This window comes from Vicugna pacos, chromosome 8 (genome assembly GCF_048564905.1).
Source record: "Vicugna pacos chromosome 8, VicPac4, whole genome shotgun sequence".
In the NCBI taxonomy this organism is placed as follows: domain Eukaryota; kingdom Metazoa; phylum Chordata; class Mammalia; order Artiodactyla; family Camelidae; genus Vicugna; species Vicugna pacos.
In genome coordinates, this window is record NC_132994.1 from 37,828,155 (window position 1) to 37,851,204 (window position 23,050).

Genomic DNA, 23,050 nt, shown 5'->3' on the forward strand with positions numbered 1-23,050 from the left:
TAAGAGAGCTAAATTCTCTTCTAAAGCATGAAATAAGTAGGAAATAAAATAAATTTAAAACTTAAAAATAGAAGTACAAGAATGATACTAGAAATATAAAGATAAATATCAGAAATAAGGATTGGAAAACATCTGTGGTAGTGGAATAAAAAATGGAGCTGGAGAAAGCTGGAAGAATACTATTTTTGTAATAGCATACGACAAATTATGTACATGTATTTGATAAAAATTAAAGTTGAATTAAAAATTAAATCTAATATAAAATTTGCAAGGCATATGTAAAAAAATCATCCTACGTATGAAGGACATAAAAGAAAACATGAAAATATATAAAAATAAGCAGTGATCCTGGAGAAAAAGTCTTCATATTGTCTACCACTTCACAAATAGTATAAGAATCTCCCAGCTGTGTATGTCTAATCACCCTCTCCCAGGCTTTGTGCTGTTGTTTTATATATTGTATAAGCTACATGTGTTGTTGTTATAAAACTCACAATATATTGTTATTATTTTAGCTTTAAGCATTCAATTATCACTTCAAGAGATTTGTTTAAACAATATTTATGTTTATGTACCTATTAACTCTTTCTGGTGTTCTTCATTCCTTTGTGTAGATCCAGACTTACACCTGGGATCATTTTCTTTCTGTCTGAAGGGCTTCAATGAACATTTCTTATACTGTAAGTCTGCTGGTAGTAAACTTGTTTAGCTTGTTTGAAGACGTCCTTATTTTGCCTTTATTTTTGAAAGATAATTTCGCAGGCATGGAATTCTATGTTGATGAATTATTTTTTCAGTACTTTAGAGACATTGCCCAACTATATTCTGCTTACATTGTTTATATGTTGGTTTTTTTTTTACCACTTTTAAGATTTTTTTAATCATCAGTTTTAAACAATTTGATTGTGATAGGCATTGGTGAAGTTTTCTTCGTGTTTCTTGTTCTTTGTGTTAATTGAACTTGGATCTCTAGATTTATAACGTTTATCAAATTCGGAATTTTTCAGACATAATTTTTTTATGTTTTAAATATGAGTAGTTTATTATAAACAAATTAGTCTTTTTTTTTTTTACTTTAATTGTAAGAAAATGAGAGCAAAACCCATCCTGTTTGGGAGTGTAAATGCAGCAGTGTATGTAACAAACCATGTGATTTACATATAAGTAGAATTAGCAACTGAAAGTGGTCAGCCCAACACAGAGGACCAACCATCAATGCCCCATAGCTCAGCCAGGTAGGGAGCAGCAGCGAAGCAAGGGTGCCCAGAAGCAGGTGGAGAGAAAACAAATACAGGCAGTAACAGCCAAAAAATCTCTATGAGAGGGACCACCTTCCAGTGTGCAGTCCCAAGGAGGAACTTGAGGGAACAAGGGATGCCAATGATGACTCCAGCTGAAGACTAAGCCTCACAAATGATTTTCATTATCATTGTTATTGTTGCCCATGCTGCCTTCTTTTTTCGGTCCTCCAAAATAGGCAGAGCCCATGCAGGAGACAGCCAAGTGCACAACACTTGTACCCAAGTTGTGCTACTCAATCCAAAACTATTGCTCTCACTAGGCAGGACACTCCGTTGAAGGAGGCTTCAGAACCAACCTCTCACCCTGACCCAAGTCTCACAAGCCGCATTCCTTCCTCCATGCCCTACCCTCAACTCCCTCCCAGTTCACCACCAGCGGCATGCTCTCGCCTTCGCCCTGTCCTCCCCCTCGTCCCCCCACCCCCACCCCGACCACGCACAGGCCCCAGCCCCTCACCCTGGTGCCAGGGCTGTCCCTCACTCCTGTCCACAGGAGCCCCAGCCCCTCAGAAAAGCGTGTTCACAGTCCCTTCCATTTGGCCTCTCATACTCATAAAGCATCCCCGCCTCTCATACAACTCAGCTCTTTACTCAGCCAGCTCACTCCCGGCTCCCCTGCTCCGCTTACCTGAGACCCTCACAGCCGCCCCTCACCTCATGCCAGCCCCTGCCCCTCACAACCAGGTCACCAAGCCCGGTGGTGCCGGCATCCCCCAGCCCCTCATTCCCTCTCTCGCGCCTCTTTGGGCTCTCTGGCCCGTACTTACTGTTCACTCACAGAACCCCGAGCCTGACCAGGCCGGAAACCACCGCGCTGCTAGGTGAGTTCAGGCCGCCGCCATTGCTCCTCCGCGCACCTGCCGCGCCCCGCCCCGCGCTCCCCGCGCTCCCGGCGCGACGCACGCACGTAACCCCCCAGCCTCTCATCGCTGGGCAGGGGCGTCCAGACATTGTTTCTCCGGGCACCTTTTTTGGACCCCACTTGGTCCACTTCTCCTTCTGGGACTCTAATTAGACATACATTTCGCCTCTATAAATTGTTCCACCTCTGCCCCCATTAATGCTTTATCTTCACTTTGTTTCAGTTTGGATAGTTTTTATGGCAGTATCTTCAAGTTCCCTAGTCTTTTGCTCTGCAATTTCTAACATGCTGTTAACCCTAGCCACTATTTTCATCTCTAAAGCTTGATTTGTGATTTTTAGAATATCTTTTCTCTTTTTATAAAGTTCATGCTTTCCTACCTTATTGAATATATGGAGTATATTTTCAATAGCATTTCAATGTGCTTTCTACTAATTTTTCATCTATGTCATTTCTGGATTAATTTCAATTGATTGTTTTTTTCCAATTATGAGTTGCATTTTCTTGCTTTTTTGTTACGCCTGTTAATTTTTAAATCGGTGCCTGATTTGTGAATTTTGCTTTGCTGAGTCCTGGATGCTTTTGTATTCTTATAAATATTCTCAGTATTGCTCTGGGACATGGTTAAGTTACTTGGAAAGAGTCTTTTGATGCTTGCTTTTCAGGTAGGACCAGAACAGCTTGGTGGTATAGGACTAATTTGTCCTACCACCGAGTACTCCTTGTGAGTATTCCCCTTGATACCCTGTGTGTTAGGCCTTTCCTCACAGGACGGCGAGAACACAAACTGTCCTCAGCCCTGTATGAGGTTTAGGCATTGTTTGCTTGATATTTTCATGAAGTTCCTTCCCTGTCCTTAGGCAGCTTTCCTCACACGTGCATGCCGATCATTACTCAGCAGCAGATTTGAGGAGAACCCTCTGTGGAACTCCAGAGCTCTCTTCAGTTCTTTCCTCTGGTACTCTGCCTTGTGAATTCTAGCGGCCTTGGAATCCCTGAATTCTGAGATATTTAGCTAGTCCACCCATCAGGCTCTGTCTGGGTTCTCCCCCCACTGCCTTGTCACCTGAAATTCTCTACAGGTAGCAAACTGGGGCATTTGCAGGCCCTTCCTCATTTATTTCCCTCTCTTAAGGGTCACAGTTCTGCACTGTCTGTTGTCTAATGTCTGAAAATCATTGTTTTATATATTTTGTCCTGCTTTTAGTTGTCTAAGGCAAGGGGTAAATCCGGTCCCTTTTAGTCCACCATGGCCAGATTGTATAGATGTCAGTTCTTCCCAGATTCAACCATAAATTTAATATAAACTCAATCAAAAGCCCAGAGGATCTTAAAAAAAAAAAAGTTGAATCAGTTGACTTAAAACTATATCTAAAAGTGAAAATGTAATCAAACCTCCAAGAAAATTTTTGGGGAAAAAAAAAGATAAATCTTGCCCTAAATGACATTTAAACAATCTTACAATCCTAGAATAAAATTAAAATGGAATCATTTGGGAGCAGAAATACACATATATACTTGGACAAGGGTGGGGTCCTGAAGATTCAATTTTCTTAGCTTCACTATAAATCTACTTTTGACAATGAATATAAAAGGTACTATATAAAGTTCAAGTTAGGTTTACCACAGGAAAAAAATAGTTTAATGTTTGAAAACGTAATTTTATTTACCACATTAACAGATTAAAGGGAAAAACTATATGACTATCTCAATAAATGCAGAAAAAGCACTTGAGTAAGTTCATTCCATTCATGATTTGTTTAAATGGTCATATCAAAATGGAAAAAGGGAAACCTTATCCTACTAAAATATATCTACAAAAAATATAATAAACATCATAAGCAATGGAGATTCTTTTAAAACTAGAAACAAATACGCATATTTACTACTCTTAGACCTATTTAACATTGTTCTGGAAGTCCTAGCCAGCACAATAAAGCAGAAATGAATGAAAATGTTGACTGCATATACAAGGTATAAGGATTGTAATGGAAAAACTAGACTTTCATAATTTGCTGATGATACAATCATCTATAGAAAAAAAAATCCAAAAGAATTTACAGATAAACTATAGTTAGAAAGTTCAGTAAAGTTGCTACACAAAATAAACAGGCAAATCAATTAAACGTCTAAGCTTCTGGGGAAAAAAAAAATTAGAAAAATCTAATTTTTTTTTAAAAAGATAAAACAACATGGATGAATCACAAAAACATAACATCAACTAAAAGAAACATGACAGAACAATGCATAAAGATTCCATTCATATAAAGTTCAAAAGCAGGCAAAACTACATCATTTAGGATGGCATATCTTAGTATGGAAACTGAAAGAAAAATAAATATCTGATTATTTAAAAAATCAGGATAGTGGTTACTTCTAGGGAGAGGCTGGGAGATTACAACTTGGAATATTTTCTAAAGGGTTTCATTAAAAAACATTTACCATCAAAAATTTTTCTTTAATTGGACTTCATTAAAACTTAAGAACTTCTGTTTATCAAAAGACAACATGTAGAGAGGAAAGGGTAAGTCATACCAAAAGTAGCTATTACATATGTCTGACAATGGACTTGAATCCATAATACATAAAGAAATACAAATCAAAATCAGATAGACTGACAATCTCCCTCCAAAAATGAGCAAAAGACACTAGCACTTCTTTTTTTTTCTTTTTGAATTCTTTGGTTTTTTTGGCTGGGGGAGGTAATTAGATTTATTTATTTATTTTTAATGGAGGTTAACTGTAGTCTTGGAGTACTACACTTTATATACTGATTTAGGTGATGGCTATATGGGTCTGTATGTATATAATTCTATACACTTAAGTTTATTCACTTGCAGATTGTAGATAAGACCTCCAAAATATATATGACAAAGGATGTGAAAATGTTAAGCTTGACCGAGAAAAGCTATTTGCAAAGCATAACTGACAAAGAATTATAATCCAAAATACATGAAAAATTTCTGTATATTTTAAGAAGAATACAAATAACCCAAAAGAAAAATAGGCATCACTGAAAAGGAAACAAGAATGTATCATAAAAGAATACAGAAAGATATTCAATCTTGTTAGTTATCAAGGAAATGCTAATTAAAATCACAAAATACCATTTCCAAACACCAGAAAAGCAAAATTTTAAAGTCCATCAGTATCGAATGTTGACAAGTATGTGGAACAATCAGAACGTAAACACTGCTGGTGGAATTATTATCACGACTCCCATTTATATCAACTTGAAAAAACATACAAAACTAAACTATATATAGACCAGGATAATGTTTTATATTTTAAGCTAGATAAGAATGCACAGAAGTAGTTGTTATTTTCCACAAATTTTTGCATTGACCTTCTATATTATATTTATATCAAGAAAAAATCATTTGATAATATTTTGTCTGGGTTCAGAGCAGAACTATGTTAAATCTCCTCTAATTCTAGTAAATCAGGGTTTTGAAGGTATCATTAAAAGTCTTTCCACCTAGCTGTAATATTCTGGTTATCTGTGCATTGCCAAATAGGAAGCCTGAGAAGTATTATTACCCAAAACATGGTCTCAGGCACTCTTTCTTTTGTAATACAGTAATTTGAAAAACATTTCATACCCGTCTTCCTTCAAAGGATGTGAACACAATGTTCAAGGTCAATGAAACAATTTACAAGTTTTACCAAACAAGAGAGGGCAGGGAGAAGGAAAAAAGAGAGACAGATAAGGTTTGATTCCCAAGGACCTGATATATGAAAAGTCTGTTGGAAAATTAGTACCTTTACAAAGTAAATAAATACTTTAGAAATCACTCTATTCTGTTGGTATTGCATAAGCCAAAGACAGATTTAAGAGAGAGAGAAATGAAACTGACCAGCTGAAGCAGCACTGTCCTTTCAGATTGTCATTCTCTTTAGACATTACACATTTAGAAGACAAACTCTAAGTAAATAAGATTTAATGTCACAAAAATGAACCTTTCTACCAGTAGCTATAGAGGCATTACTAAACAAACACTCATTTTACAAAACCTTTGGAAGAATGAAATATCTCTGACTTGAGCATAATATTAACTGTTGGACTAACAAAACATGACACAACTATTCAAACTCTTAGGAGAACACTCTGATCAGTATATACATTGTAATTTTTGTTTGTTTGTTTAAAGGTATAGTTTAAAGGTACACTAAGTAGGGACCTTATAGAAATTGTCCATTTCTGCAGGGTTACTTATCTTTGCCATTTCATTAAATATTATTATTCATCTCTATCATAACTAAATTACTTCAATAAGCCTTAATATGATATATATTATTACTTTTCCCTCACCTTCCATGCTCTTAGCCTGCAGACTTAAAATTCAACTAAACTTGTGAAGTAAACTGGATATTTATATACATTTCACTTATAGATTCTACTGAAGTCATTCCTTTTACCTTGAGCTTTTGTTAAATATTTACTTGCTATGCTGTTTGAGAGGATCAGGAGAGTAAAAGAAATCCTACTGTTTTTAAATAAAACAAAAAAGTTCCCTTAATTATAATTATAATTCCTTATCTATCACATTTCATAAACCTGGAACTGAAATTCATGTTCCTTTTTTAATTGTTTTCTCCTTTGTTTTTTTCATTTCTATAGCAATGAAGAGGAGAGGTGGTGATTCGTAAATATTTGTGAAAGCAAAGATAGCTTACTGACAACCTGACACTTCCTGGTTCACAGCCCAGATCTGAGGCTCTCCCAGACCTGACTGAGCAAGGCCAGGCCAAGGTGTGTGCTCACTGAAAGGCTTACCACTTGAGGATTTCATCAGTATGGCCCAAACTATTATTTTGACTCAGCACATTTTTTACTACTTTATCTTATTTACAATGAAATGGTGGCTTCTTGGTTACATCATGGTCATTTTTCTATCAATTGTTGTGCCCCTTTGCTCAGCCATTTTGACATTACCCTGACCTTTAAAACTGAGAGTCCCTTGTAAACAAAAACGGAATTTGGAAGAAGCAACAGCGTCCTTGGTCTCTCTTGACACTTACTAAGAGGAAGAGAGAGCTAGTGGTGAAATTACCCAATACAGCTGAACTGTATAGTTGCAGCATAGAAAAAAAATGCTTTTGATCTCCTTGAATACATCTATCTAGGTATGTATCACATTTATGCTCTGTTATTAAGCCCTTAATTTCAGTGTTTGTTCTAAAATCAATAGGGAATTTCAGTTATAAATCCATGTAAAATATTAAGGAATCAATTTAAAAGGAAAATCAAAGTAGTAGATAAAACAAAGTTACTAAGCATATTTTCTGGAAGGCTAACATGTTCTAGTATAAGTCAGACAGTCCCCTCCAACCTTGGAAACTGCATTTTAGATTGTAATATTTCAAAGTAGGCATCATAGAGCTAAGAAAGTGGAACTGAAAGGGAAGATGTACAGGAAAAAAAAAAAAAGGCCCTGATGACCTTTTTAACCCACTTTTGGTGTTCATTATAGAGTAGACATCTAATTCACACTCTAGTTTTAAATGAACAAAATCATAGAGCTTATAAAATATTGGGTACAGTATGATCTGATTTTATTTTTTAAAAATCTACACACTTTAAAAAAATCTACACATAGATGTGCAGGAAAATATCTGAAAAAAATATATACACTAAATAGATATTTTAGATTATGGGATTGTGTGTTTTATCTTTATTAAAAATTTCAAAAGTATATACATATATATAAATTATATGTATATAGGTTTACTATATATATACTTACCAGATATATATAGTACATATGCCTATTTAGTATGTGTATATATTTTAATACATTTTTATATTATATATTATATATACTATTACTACTAATAATAAAAATTATTTTTAGTTTAAAAATAAATTATATTATTTCTTTGTGACTTAAGAGTTTTCTAAGTTAAACTTGGAGAAATTTGACAATTCATTCATTCATTTAGTTAATCATTTATAACAAATATTTTTTGAGCACTGGGGCCAGGGACACAGTAGAAAACATATGACATACGACAGTGACATATAACTGTTCTTTTCTCAGGCAACTGACAAGGAAATTCAGCTGTCTCCCAACACTGTCTAGGTTATTTCAATGAATACTTGTTGAGCAACTCTTATGTGCAGAATTGTGTGTTAGGTCCTCAGAGAATGAAAACAAAAGGGACTGGGGAGACAGATGCACCCTTAGACTGAAGACCAGCGAAACACTGAACATGAGTGAATGGTAAGAACTAACACTCTGTAGTGCTCACTCTGTTAAGACCCATTCTTGGCACTTCATGTGTATAACCTCATTCAGTCCTCACAACAGCCTTATTAAATAAAGTCCGTTGTTATCATTCCCCTGTTATAGATGAATAAACTGGGGCTCAAAGAGATTGTGTCCTGCACAACATGAAACAGCTAAATGGTGGAGACAGAATTGGAAGCCAGGCAATCTGGCCCCAGCACCCAAGCTCTAAACCACCACCCTGTATAGGTGTGGGTTTGGCAAAGAAAAGGAAGGGAGTACATTTGGGAATAGAGCAAAAGAAGTTAAACACATTTGGAAGTAAATCTGTGGAAGGAATGTCACTGACAGTGGGCGAGGCTATACAGAAAAGGTGCAAGTAGCACAATGAAGAAATTTAAGTAGCGGGAATCTGGGAGCTTTGCCCTAAAAATTACATATGGATAAATTAAAGGTAAAGCTAAAGATGAGAAACATCTGATGAAAGAATCTGAAGCAAAGTAGGTTGCAAACACACCAGAGAGAAAAGAAATTTTTGTTCTGAAACATTTTATACCAATCAAAGTTGAGAAAGCTCAGACAGGGAGTCCAAGTGAAAATACTCCAGGCATGAGAGGACAAGGAATGGCAGGGTGAGGCGTCAAGGACACAGAAACACCAGGGTTCGGGAACCGCCCAGTGAGAACAGCTCAGCGTTTTGAGGGTGGCCGACTGTATACAGGAACCGAGTGAAGTGAAGAACTTTCTATAGAAAACAACCCGGGCTGCGTAGTCTGACCCACCAGGCAGCTGTTGTGCAGCAGAGACTCTGGAAGTCTGATCGAGGAGGAACTGGATCAATGGACAGATAATTGGATGATGAGGCCACCAAACCAGGATGATGACACCGTACAGCGGAGAAACTGTACCAGGAAAAGAGTGTGCACTCAACAGAGAAACCTCGTACCCTGGACAGGGGGGAAGGTCTCCAAAAGAGGAGTCAGGAGTCAAGAGAAAAATAAATAGAAACAGAAGGAGAAAAAAAATCAGTGCTAAGACAGCCCCAATCAAAAGAAAGATTTTAAGGAGTTAAAAAAAAGTCAATATATAATTGTCTTCACACAACTTCCATGAAATTTGAAATACGTCATTTCAGTTTATTGTGATCTTAAATTACATCTATTGTTCATGTTAAAAGTGAGAAAAAAATTGAATTTTGACGTAAATTGATTTTTTTGAGGAAACTGTAATTGCCGTTATGTTAATCACAAAATAAAAGCATGAAAGTAACTTAACGCTTTTTGGAGACTGCTGAAGTCAAAACACACAAATCACATGTTAACATTTCTGCTTTTTAGAATCATGTGCTGATCTATTTATGTGGCTGAGCCCCGCAGTTCAAAGGTATGCAACATTAAGATCCAAGATCATTTCGGTTCTGCGGAAACACAGTGCAGTAGAACTGTTCCAATGCTTAACATGCTTTGGGTCTCACGTGTTGTACAAATGGCTTCTGCAGGTCTGAATGTGACTGGGGAGGAAACAGCTATTGGAAAGCATCCCCTGTACTATTTGGGAACACAAAGAGCCATCACGTTCAGGACAAAATAAAAGAGAATCCTTTTGTGATAGAGATCTTAGGGTCTAGCATCAGAAAATTAGTTATGTCTTAAGAATCGTTTGATTTTTTTTTTAAAGCCTTATCCAATAAGAAGAGGCAGCAGGGAAGAAATCCTTTCAAATGTACGAACTTCTGTTACATATAATACACAAAGGGTCTGTAGTCGTCTATCTTCAAGGTTACCTCAGATACACAAAAAAAGGTGTCGTATTTTTAGGTTCCAAAGAATGATCTTTTCTCCCCCTAGCTGTTTACTTACTGACCATATATAAGCCAGCTTGTTTATAAAAGGAGAGTAGGGTGTGGTGACCCTTCCCTGGCACAGAGTTTCATTTCATAAGATGCTGGTGAACCCTTTAACATCCCCCAGACAGACACCATGACCCTTTCACTCCTGACAGACCATTTTCTTTGTAGCCTCTGTTCTGCAGCACTTTGGACGTCTGCTAAATTGTTGTTTGTTACAAAGCGTGCTTTTGCTATGACAGATGCCCCCAACTCCTTCTCTCCGCTGAGCTCATGGAATCACAGCTGTGTTGTACCACAAGTACAGTGTTGTCAAATCTTCACTTTGTTCAATTATTCAAGCTGGTTCTACCACAGAATTAAACTGCCTGGGGATATTATGGGATTTCAGCACAAACAACGCACGTGACCCTATAGATGCCAACCCTTGCCAAAGCATCTACACGGACGCCACGGCTCACTCACAGTGGTGACTGACTCCACATCCCCCCAGCAACCAGGAGCAAAGCTAGATGGAACAGTTTCATCAAAAGCCATCCTGTATCACAGCCCTTCAGCCTGGGAGCCTAGCTTGTTCAAGGCCAGCATAAGTCAGAAGCCCAGCCTGGAAGTGGTTACCTCCTCAAAACTCCAGTTCTGGCCACTTTATGAACACTACTCCAAGGCTGTAGTTTCCTGAATTTAATAGAGTTGTCAGGATCGATTTCATCCTCTGAACTTCACTTTTTCTTTACGCTTTCCTTCTCAAAGTACTTCAAAAAGCATCAAGAAGTGTTTATCAGTACTCCAGTGGGATTATGACAAGACTAACTTGGAATGTTTATTCTCTTTCATCCCATAAAATATTTTAAAAATAGAATATTAAGAGAGGAAATAGGCTTTAGAGATCATCTAGTGAGAATCCCTCTTTTTGCAAAGAGGAAATGGAGATAGGGTGGTAGAGTAACTTGCAAAGTGTCACACAGCTCCAAGTGGCAGGCCTCCTGCTGGGTCCTAATCCAGGGCTCTGCCGCTAGAGGGACACCAAAAAAAAAGCCCTTTTCTACCATCCCACCCTCCCTTTTTCCCTGCACTGTGGCAGGAGTGAGTGTCTCTCAGGAAAGGCAGCCACAGTCTCTTTGCTGTGTGACCATGTAAACTGTAGGGTGGGCTAGCGCAAGGAGGAGGCCGTATTTATAGGGCAGTGGGCCTCCCAAATCCCCACGACATCCTGGTGCCTCAGTGTCTACAGGCTCAGAAACCAGTGCATAGAAAGGGACTTTTCTTGGTCACCGTGTAACTAGGAACGCAGCTGCACTGGCAGCCGCACAGTTCTCCAGGGGCGACCGGCATCAGTCCAGCCCCTCTGAGAACTGACGGAGCTGGGGGCAGCTGACTTCTTCCCTCCACGCTTGGAAAGACGCACTGCCCAGCTCTCCCAGGCTGGGAGGGGAGACACAGATTAAGAAGTTACAGGAGCTGAACCCAAAAAGTACCCTTTCACAAGGCTCAGCCATCATTTCTCAGGGCTGGGTAAAGTTATGGGGAAACATGGGGGAGAAATAGAATTGCTTGGTGTAATGTACACTCTAAGTTTTTCAAGGGTTAGTAGATTTATCTAGTTTTATCTGTTTATTTCCCCCACCTAACTTAGAGAAACAAATTTCTTAGAATTTTAATGGACCTCAGAAGCCAGCAAGTACAAAATACCAATTAACTGAGGGAGCCTATCTGTAAGAGACTTAAAGCCTTTCAAGTTATTTTACATTTAAAAGAAAATATAAATTTTAATTTAGTAACTTGTACTAATAACATATTTCCCAGGGGAGAGAAAAGACTGAGACTGTTTCCTGAATGTTTCACAGTTCTGTGAATTTCACATTAAAGTGCTTTCTTTGTACCCCAATCACAGGCACAGATAGCACAGAATTGCTTATGATCCCAGGTAGCTTTCAAGAAAAATGATTCACAAAATGCATACTACATGTTGGGCAGATGGAAAAAATAAATAGGACTTGGTCCTGCCATCAGGGAGTTATAACAAAGGCAAGTAGCTGGACAACTCTTATCTGTAGTTACTTCCCACCTCCTTACCTCCCTCCTAAGCTCCAGTCCTGAACTTCGAACAAGCTGCTTAACACCTGCCTCCTCTGTGTCCGTATATTCCAAAGCATTTCTCAAGCTGAAATGTTTAAAGCCAAAGGCATTATTTTCCCTCTAAAACTGATTTTCTGATTTTTTTGTAAGTGGCATCACTATTTTCAAAATCATCCAAACACAGGACTTGACAGTCAGTTTTTATTCCACCCTTTTCCTTATCCTCAAACTCAATCACATGGTCCTGTTGATCTTTGCTTCATACTCTTTGGAGTCCACTCTTCTGCTCTAGTCTCTCTGCCTCATGCCTTTATGTCTATCTGCACCCAAGTGTTGACATAACCTCATGTACCCTTGCGCTAGTAACTAATTCTTTTAGTTCTGCATGCCTCCAGGATGTTTCACTACCTTGCATACATTACCTGAGAAATCGTTTTAAAATATCCCTTCTATCTCATCATTCACTTGCTCAAAATGTTTTGAAGAGTAGCCTTTGCTTTCAGAAGAATCTAACTGCCTTAGCTTGTCATTTGCAATGTCCCATCCTCTAGTCACTATTTATGTCTATAATGTCCCCTGGCTCCCCAAAGATGTATTATTTTTGATATGTGCCAAGTGCTAATAAAAGCCTTTGTTCTACCCAGAATGCCTTCACTCCATCTCTACCCATTACCATCCTGACTACCTCAGCTGTCTCTCCAAGCTCATTAATTCATTTTCTCTTTCTTCCCTGAGCATTCATTACATGTAGCACCATATGCCCATATAACATCATATATTGTCTTACTGTTGTTATTTTTCTGTTTTCTTTTACATATTTATTGGGTATCTGTGAAGTATAAGGGCATGTGCTAGGCAGTTTAGGTATTTCATGAGAAATAATAATAACTGTAGAGGAAACAAACATGTACACAAATAACATTAATATGTATCATCATATGGTAAGTACCATAAGAAAGTTAGAACGTAGGAAACCAGAGCAAAGAAAGATTACCTACAACTAAAGTATCTGGAAAAGAAATTCATAGAAAAGGCAGCATTAGATCTGAATCCTAAAATTTGGATATCATTCTCTGGTGTCTTAGACATACCAGGTTCTTCAAGAATATGTGCTGATCGAAAAACAATGAATTAATGAATAATGAAACTGATCACAAAGTATAAGATGATTTATCAAAAATCACCCACTAACGTGATGACAAAGCTTAGAAAAGCTTAATAGGAATGGCTCGTGAATGGCTATCTATCCAACAGACATTTCAGCCTTTTGTTTTTCCTTAATCTTCCAGTCTACCCAGATCCTGTATCAGGATCTACCAGGGATGTGTGACATAGTTGTGTCGTTCCAGAGCTGGGCAGTATCTGAGAGCCAGTGGAGTGATGGACACAGACTTGCCTTTCCAGGGCCTGTAACTCTGTGCTGCTCCTGGAAATCCCTTCTTTCCAGAGGGAGGAAAATATTCTAGCTTTAACCTTTCTGTGAGCAGCAGAATGCCTTGAAGGCAGCTTTGCAGACATGCCATTTGTCCTATTTATAATAAGCCCCATGCAGACACTCAGTCCATGTTATAGTTGGGGAAATAAAGGTATCAAACATCAGGGGACTACCCAAAGTCACAGAGCAAACCAAAAGCAAGTAGTCACAGCAGCAAAGGGCTGGGGTCTCCTGCCCGAGGCCAGTGTGCCAGGCCACCTCCAGTTAAGATTACTTGGAGCAGCCAGAACTAGTCCAAGGGCTTCTTTTGACAGGGACCTTCTGATGACCCCAGTCTCTTTATGTATTAACAGACTGTATTAACCCTCCTGTCTGCCATGTCCTAAGATTCTCACCCCCACAGGCACTGACATTACAGGTGCCTAAAGAGGTTTATAAATATTAATCAAGAGAGTGAAGTTCATGCCTGAGAATGTTATGACAGTCAAAGTAACACAGAAGACAGAAATTGCTCCCACTGAATAAAGAGACATCTTTTCTCTGCGTGAAGCCTCTGCCTGCAGTGTAATTTCCTGTAGAGGTGGTGGCATGAGGGAAAGAGCAGAAAAGCAAACCAAGATGGTTCTTTATAATGAACACTGATGAGGTCTTATGAAAGTAAATAAAGTCCCTGTAAAACACTAGGGAATTTCTTTGAAAATAGCTCATAAATTGGCCATAAAGGTTACCTCAGCCTGAAAGCCAAGGCCATGAATATAATTAGGATACCTAAAAGAATCCAGACCAAGGGTGAGGACAGGTCTAAGTCCTGCACAGTGTGAAGGGAGCAACCCGAGACCGGTCAGGTAGGAATGTTAATTGCCTCTTGAACGGACCCCTGAGGAGATCCTGCAGGCCCTCTCCATTCTGTTGGGGGGTGAGGCCCAGTGATGGAGATGAGAAGTTAACCATAAACATTTCACTGCTGGACTCAGTTCCTGGCTCTGTACAGTCACTAGGGTTGTGATGATTCCCAGACTTGGGGTGTTTCTCAAGTATTGTTGAACTTAAAGAAATAGGAAAGGTACAGAGAGTGGTTCCAAAAAATTCTTGAATTCTTACAAATCTAGTTAATTAAGAATTCAAAATAATTGTGCTGGTCCCTCTTAATAGTACTTTGTTAGGGCAGGTTTATATTAATAGCTCATGTTTCTATCACTTTTAAAGGTTTACAAATGATTTCTACCTACATTACTTCATTTGAACCTCCCATCAAGTATGTAAGGTATTGTGTTGTGTGAAAGTATAGGCTTAAGGAATGTTGATCTCTCACTAAAGAAATCTTTGGGAACCTCCTTCTCCCTGATGCGTGGAACATCTACAAGTTCTGTTGGAGAACTATGCCTGTGCAGAGTGAAATAAAAGACAAGACAAATGTATATACACACACACATATGCTATATAGTATATACACAATATAGGATATGTGTATATATGTATGTGCTATATATATAGTCACACACACATACATACATGTACAATTTCAGTATACGTATGTGTATGTGTGTATATAGGACAAACCAGTTTCTTACCATAAAATGGATGTAGGAATTGCTAATATTTAGGATCTAAAAAATGTTGTGGAATTCAGCAATTCTGGTCAGATTCAGTAAACATATAAGTATAATGCAGAAACAACTGAATATATATATTAACAATATCCAGAAGTGAAACATAGACAGACAAAGAGAATTCACTAAGTTCTTAATGAGAGTATCATTTATACAGTCATTTTTGCTTAAAAAAATTATAGCTGGTCAGACTGTTTATTGAATGTGGTATGGCTTTAAAAACTGCAGAGCTCTCTAGTAATTACTTTTCTTTGTCACTTGCAATGTTAAATGACCAATGGGGCACTTCCACAGACCTCTGGGTGCAGTACGGTGGCACGGTTACCAAAAGAACTAAGTTTAAAATCCACTTGTCAATAGGCCAGCAAATTTGAGTAAGATTCTTAACATGTACGGGCATCGGTTTACATGCCTATGAAATGAGGATAATGATCTAACAGGCACCTCACAAAGAAGCTTGGAAGATTTTTTTAAAAGCAATATACGTGAACATGCTTTGTAAAATGTGAAGCAATACAGAAATATAAGTGGATTTTCTTGTTCCCCTCCTTAAGTTCAGCCTCCTTAATTGGTAGGGTTTTTTTTTTAATTTTATGGACTTAGCTTGTAGCAAATATTGTATGTAAGTGTGGTAGTTTTTGAAGCCATACACAGCTGTGCTCACTGCTATACCCTCTTACTGAACATACAGAATAACATTTACAGTGACCGGCTGGGATCAACTTCAAAATGACGACCAATTTCTCAAGACCCTGTATGCAAGCAAGCCCCTTTTGCTGTTCCTCCTGTCAAGAGGCAAAGTCTATATTTTCACCTTTGAATCTGGGCTTTGCTGTACGATCTGCTTTGGCTAATGTGATATAAGAATATATGACACTAGCGGAGACTTGAAAACGGCACATTGATATTTGTGTTCTTTTGCTGCTAGGACATTATGAACAAGTCCAGATTAGCTAACCTGCTGGATGATACCACAGGGAGAAAGACTCCAAGCATTTCAATCATCCAGGCCACCCAGATGAGGCCTCAGACATGTGAGTGAGTGAGACCATCCTCGACCATCCAACCTCTACCAGGCCAACCCAGCCAAACAGAAGAAAGAATAAATGTTGTCTCCTTAAGCAAGTAAATTTTGCAGTGGTTTGTCATGTAGCAAAAGCTGACTGATGCTTTGACCTATGGTTGTCGTAGCTACAGAAATTTCCAGAAACTTCTTTTCAGTGACTTGTTTAGGGAATAACTACTCCTATGCTCTAAAGAGCTCTAAGACTTTGAAACACTATATTTGTGCACAGTTAACATTTTTTTAAAAAGTTACTTAACTAATGGAACCAAGAGACCAAGCAAATCCTGAAAGACTCAGAATCCCTAAAGATGCCCCAGGAAGTAAACAGAAGTTTGGTTAAGTTTTTAAAAGCCATCTGCAAAATCTTTTATCAGAGACCACCTTCGCTGACATTCCTCTTCAATTAAACCCTCACGTTGACACTATGTGTCACCCTTTTGCCTGACTCCTCACCTATTACCTACCCCTAGCATAGAAAAGTTCTGAGCAGCTCCCTCCAGCCTATCAAGACTTTTTTATTTCTAAATTGTAGGTGGTCCTGACTGACACACATTACAGAATGTAAATAAGAGACCATTTTCAATGAAACAAAGCCTAAAGTTTCTATAATCAGATCATATTCAGAATTATATCACAAAGTTGTAAGATTTTCTGAGTAAATTCAATGCAATAAACATGCCCGAAGGCTAACTCAATGAAAAACCAAGAAGAAAAATAACAAATCATGGAACCAACAAAATAAGAAGGAATACAGAAATATGGTTATGTTAGGATATCAGGCCTAGAGCAATAGATGGAAGACAGATATTTTCCAAAGATGATATAATTTAGATTACACTAAAAAGAGACAAATGGTGGATTTTTTAATCACACACATACAAAAAAAATTATGTAAGTCACCTCAATAAAACTAAAACCAGGAAATACATAGAGGTAGTAAAATACTGAGTACATGAGACATAAATTCAACTGGACATGGAAAGATAATGTAATTAAATAAGGACACATAGTTATGACAGTACAGACTATTCCCCTTGCCCAATTAGCAATCATCAAAATCAAATTTATCTGGATTAAGTCCCAGGAAAATGAGCCAAATAACATTAATCAGATTGTAATGCTGAACTAATAACCAGAGACCTGTAATTATAATACAGGTCAATAAAGTTTTATTGTACTCTATGGAATTGTATAAATTATTATATTGTCTTAAAGTTTCATATCAAAAGTAACCCTACAATAACTGGACCACTGTGTAAAAATATTTAACTACTACTTACTCAGTGCCTATTATATGTAAATCAGCCTTTTTTTAAAAAATGGAGGTACTGGGGATTGAATCCAGGACCTCATGCATCCTAAGCAGGTGCTCTACTGTTAAGCTATATCCACCCCCTGTAAATTAGCCATTATAAGGAGTTTCTTCATATAATTTGGGTTCCAAATGTTTATTTTGATTCTGTTATTTTGAAGTTGGACCCTTTTTTATTCCAAAACAGTGCCATAAATGGAAGGCAGTTTCCCAAGCCAATTCACAGAAGCTCATTTATCCCCTTATGTACATTTAACTCTCATTAGTATGGCATTTAGGTAGAAAGAGGTGCTATGTTACAGACCCTTTTGTGTGGCATCCTCTGGTCTCTCCTCTTCCCACAACCCAAACCACATCAAACTATCCAAGCAGCCATGAATATGTCATACCCTAATACCTCCATAACTTTTGCACAGGCTGTTTCTTTTATATAAAACACCACCTCCAACCACCCACCGATCCCCTCCCAAACACACACATGCATACATACACACACTTAACTGCCTTGCAATCTTCAATACAGACTTCAAGGCTAGACTCAAATATCATGCTACTTCCATGAAGCCTTAATGGTTCCCCAAAGCTGAGTTAGACCACTATCTCAACCATTTTTTAATAAATATATATAGAATAATTCCATTATAGGATCTAAGAAACTGACCAATAATGTACCTCTTTATGCATCTGCTTTCCATTAGACTGGAAGCTTCTCAAGATATTCTGTATTTTATTCTTCATTATAATCTAAAGGTTCAGTACTGGAACTTAACAGGTACATAATAAATGATGAATAAAGAATAAATGGGTGAAAAAATAAATGATAGAAAGAAGACTGGAGTAAGGATCAGAAGCTTTCTGAATCCAATTTCGGCTTCCATTAAATCGGAGGGTTGGATTGATCATCCAAAGATCTCTCAAATAGTAGCAATAAAAAAGAAATAACATTATTTGAGCTCCTCCTAAACATAAGACAGTGGCTCAGTGCTTTACATACACATTAACACTAATCTTCACAACATGCCTACAAAGTAGGTACTAGTTATACCCACTCTACAGATAAGAAAACCAAAACTCAGTTTAAGTGACTTAAGACCCTGTAGATAATGGAAATGAAGTTAGGATTCGTGCCTAGCTCTGGCTGGCTCCAAAGCCCACATGACACTAGAAATACAGTATGTTGGCATCTTGTAGGCATATCATAAGTGTTAAGATTATCTACCCACCTTTGTGTACAAGTGGAGGATTATCTATCCACTTTTGTATACAAGATTTCCATGTCATCTAGGAATGATGATAATTCAGCCATTCTGTTTTGGGCTGCTAAGTGCATAAACCACAACGGTCATTACTGAAATCCACTTAAGATCCTGGCAATCAACTCTTCCCTACATCAAACTGAAGCTCACAGGATTTTCTTAATTTCCAGCCAGATAAAACCTCTACTAACACGTTTTATGGATGGCAAAACCTCATTAAAATGTTGTTGTCATCAAAGAAGTTGGATATCTGTTTAAAGTCTCTCTGTAGTAGAGAGAAAAGATCCATTGCTAAACCCAAGGCATGGTAAGTTTCTGAATAACAGAATTTCACTAGATACATACACAAGTTATTATTTACACTGGGTTATTCTGGAATTATTGGAACCAAAACAAAAACAAAACAAAAGATACATTCCTTAAGATCAGGAAGTGTAACTTTTTCATATCCTATTACCAGCATACTATGAGTTTAATGCATAGATATTTTATAGCTAATCATGCTTTGCTCTTTATGTTCATGAACTTTGTCCCAAAATCTCTTTAAAACACTCAAAATATCTGTTTCAGTGTACATCTCACAGTTACATGGGATGGAAATATTTGGAAAAATAGCTACCAACAACTCAGAAATTATTCCTGGGAACTGGGATTATGGGAAACTTTCACTCTTTGTATTATTCATTTTGGCATTATTTTAATTTTCTACAAAAATCATATATTGGTTTTGTAATTAGAAAGAGCAAATATATAATCACAACCTTTAATAACAGCTTCTACACATTTTTATTACATAAATCTTATTAGAAACAATATGCATAATAAACTAGAAATTTAGATTTATTTTGCCCTGGACGACTTAACAACTCAGCATTAGAAGATGAAGTTTGTTCAGATGTGCAGAGTATTATCTAATATCTGGCCTTGAATGAGTATCTAGGGATTGACAACATCTCATCAGAATGCCATGTAGTACTGAGTCACAAAATGCCTTTAATTTAAAATCACCTCAATAGTATACTCAAACATTTGGCACAGGGAATACTATAAGCCCATGAGGGAAATGTTCTAATCCTTCAATACAAGGACTCCAGGTCATGTTCCTTATTTAAGCCTGCATTACCTCTTAATCTTGACAGCAAAATCCTCACCAAACTTTTGGCAAGCACACCAGGAATGATGCTGCCAAACAGGCATAATTACTGATCAGTTTGGTTTCCTCTCTGCTGAAACATGAAGCTATCTAACAAAAATTGCTTAATGCAAATCACAAACAGGTTTTCTCAGAATTTGGTCCTTTTGTTTATGAGCAGAAGGAAGGAAAATTACCCTACAGTTACCTCTGTCTGCTCAACAACACTGTATATCAGATGTTGGCAAACTACGGCCTGTGGGTCAAATCTGGCTGTCCCCCACCCCTACTTGTTTTTGTATGGCCCACAGACTAAGAAAAGTCTTTTAAATTGCAGCATAAAAATCAAAAGAAGAACAATGTTTCAGGACATGTGAAAATTATATATAATTCAAATTTCAGTGTCCATAAATTGAATGTTATTGGAACACAGCCTACTCATTCATTTACGTACTGTCTACGGCTGCTTTTTTGCTACAACAGAGTTGAGTAACTGCAGCAGTGACCATATGGCCCTCTGTAGTGAGTTCAATAAAATCTCCCAAAACCTCATGGCAGCCCAGAGCCTCAGAATGTGATCTTACGTGGAAACAAGATCTCAGTAGATGAAATTAAGTTAAGATGAGGTCTTATTGGATTAGGATCCAATGACCGGTGTTTTCATTATAAGAAGAGGAGAAGACACAGAGATACATAGAAGGAAGGAGTCGTGTGGAGATAGAGGCTGAGATTCGACTGAGGCATTTACTAGCCCAGGAACACAAAGGATTGCCAACAACCACTAGAAGCTCAAAAAGAAGTATGGAACACTTTCTTCCTCAGAGCCGCCAAAACTGTAAGAGAATAAATTTCTGTTGTTTTGTGTGATATATTACTACAGCAGCCTAGGAAACTAACACAGCCACCAAATCTAAAATATCTAACACTTTCCAGAAAAATGTTGTTGACTCCCTGTGTAGAAGATGCTACCCTGGTAGAAAAGTTGCACAGGGTTAAGTTACCATGGGGCCATACTAGACTTAGAAAGGGCAAGAAAGCACTTAAAGATGACAAGGCAATAAGAAGAGGGCAGCTCTTACCACACGTGCTTATATTTAACTTACAGTTTTTCTTAATCTCACAGAAGTAAAGAATTTGAATCATTTATTTCAACTGTTGATCACACACTGTGACATCACATCACATGAATTTCAATAATGGCACCTCAACTTAAAAGTTTACAAGCACCTCACAGTTCTATTATCTGAGAAAGTAACAAGAAGGCAATGTTTTAGTATGAGGCCCATGGTTAAGGGGGTAGTTGGAAGAGAGGGGTTGATTAGCTGACTCTCAGTAAAGAATAATGCACTGTAACTACACTCTACACTCCAATCTGGCCCAGTGAGAATGCCATCCCTCCTGGGTTCCAGGAAGCTCTGTTGCTATCACAATAGTCTAACAGCAGTATTTTAAAAATCTTTAAACTCAGAAAGACTAAATAAATATATGTTGATTGACTGAATATCCATTTCTACTCATTGGTTATCTCTAAAGAAGATTCAGGTCTTTAGTGAACTTCTGTTATATTTGATTACAAGAACCTCCACTGCTGGTAGGGGTGGGGGACAGCCAGATTTGACCCATGGCTCTCAGACTGTGTTCTTATACTCTATTGAATATAAGAACACAGTCTGAGAGCCATGAAATGCTTCTTTCTCAATAATCACTTAATTTTTGTGTGCCTTGAATTTATTCAACTCAAGACTAAATTTGTATTCTCTTGGCCTAATTATTCAAGTAAAGGATGAAACATACCTAGTAAGAGAAAGATGAAACATAATGTGTAACTGTAAGACAAAAAAACCCATGATGATGGTTATGGATGTCTGGGAACTCTGCGCCCAGGATACCAAACAACTCAAAAGGAAACTCACATTTCAGTTAAGAACCAAATTATAATTTGCCTTGCACGTCAGAGAACTTCAAAGACTTTGCTGATTCTTACACCAACCACCATGATTTTTCAAGTGGAGCTGAAGGTTCAAATTTGGTTTGATGAACCCCTTGCTTCTTCTTGGCTAGGAAGGAAACAAAATTGCCAACCAGGCAAGTTACACGAAGCAAAGCTCCCTTCCAAATATTCTTTACTAGAGAAAACATGGGTCAGCCAACAAAGCATCAATTCCTCAGTGAAAAGCTGGGACACTGGAATTCTGAGAGCTGCTTTCAACTCCTTTCTGGGTACCAGATCCCAACAGTTCTCATTCCAGGTTTGGCTGCCTCATAAAAGAGTAGGGGCTTGCCCGTCAGAGCTTGAGGGTTTTATGTGAGGAGCAATGAGAACAAGAAAAAATAGCAGAACTATGAAGCTTACATGTCATTACTATAAACATTTGCATTTTTTAAATGAAACATTTCATTTTTAAAAATACTAAATTTCTGATTGGGGGTATAGCTCAGTGGTAGAGTGCATGCCTAGCATGCATGAGGTCCTGGGTTCAATCCCCAGTACCTCCATTTAAAAAATAAATAAATAAACCTAATTACCTCCCCCATCACCACCCCCCAAAAAAGTTAAAAATAATTGTTTTAAATAAACGATATACAAAAAAACTCCCTAAATGTCCCATGAATAGGACCTGGATGAAAGACGGCAAAACAAAAACAGAAATGGTATTTAATGTACTGGATCACCTTCTGCACCATGTCTTCCCAGAATCGATTTCACCAGAGAAGAGCTGCAGACACCAAGAGCAGGAGCCAAAAACCTCCATAAGACCCCCATGAAGAGTGATCTAAAGATTTCACTGAAACGTAAGACTTATCCAAGTCCCATCAGTCACTTGTGGAACATTCCATTTGGCTTCTGCACAACAACAGGTATCATAACTGCCTCCTTATTAAGATAAGACCTGCCCCTGAAAAGAAGGATGGTGGAATCATCA

The 23,050-nt window shown here is 37.7% G+C and overlaps 1 long non-coding RNA gene and 1 other non-coding gene across 13 annotated transcripts in view; both read left to right on the forward strand.

The window, feature by feature from the left end:
* The window catches only part of LOC140697700 (uncharacterized), a 71,825-nt gene that overhangs the window by 35,774 nt on the left and 13,001 nt on the right, over positions 1-23,050 (forward strand). For 9 of the 12 annotated variants that reach the window (XR_012074932.1, XR_012074931.1, XR_012074936.1 and 6 more), the window contains 5 exons: positions 615-680; positions 6,785-6,916; positions 8,205-8,387; positions 16,289-16,485; positions 22,822-22,985. This is a non-coding gene — a long non-coding RNA (uncharacterized lncRNA). Of the gene's footprint in view, positions 1-614; positions 681-6,784; positions 6,917-8,204; positions 8,388-12,130; positions 12,265-16,288; positions 16,486-22,821; positions 22,986-23,050 lie in introns of all 12 variants that reach the window. The other 3 variants (XR_012074929.1, XR_012074933.1, XR_012074930.1) reach the window with 3 other exon arrangements.
* On the forward strand, positions 22,551-22,622 carry TRNAA-AGC (transfer RNA alanine (anticodon AGC)). Its single transcript has one exon. It is a non-coding gene; the product is annotated as a tRNA-Ala (tRNA).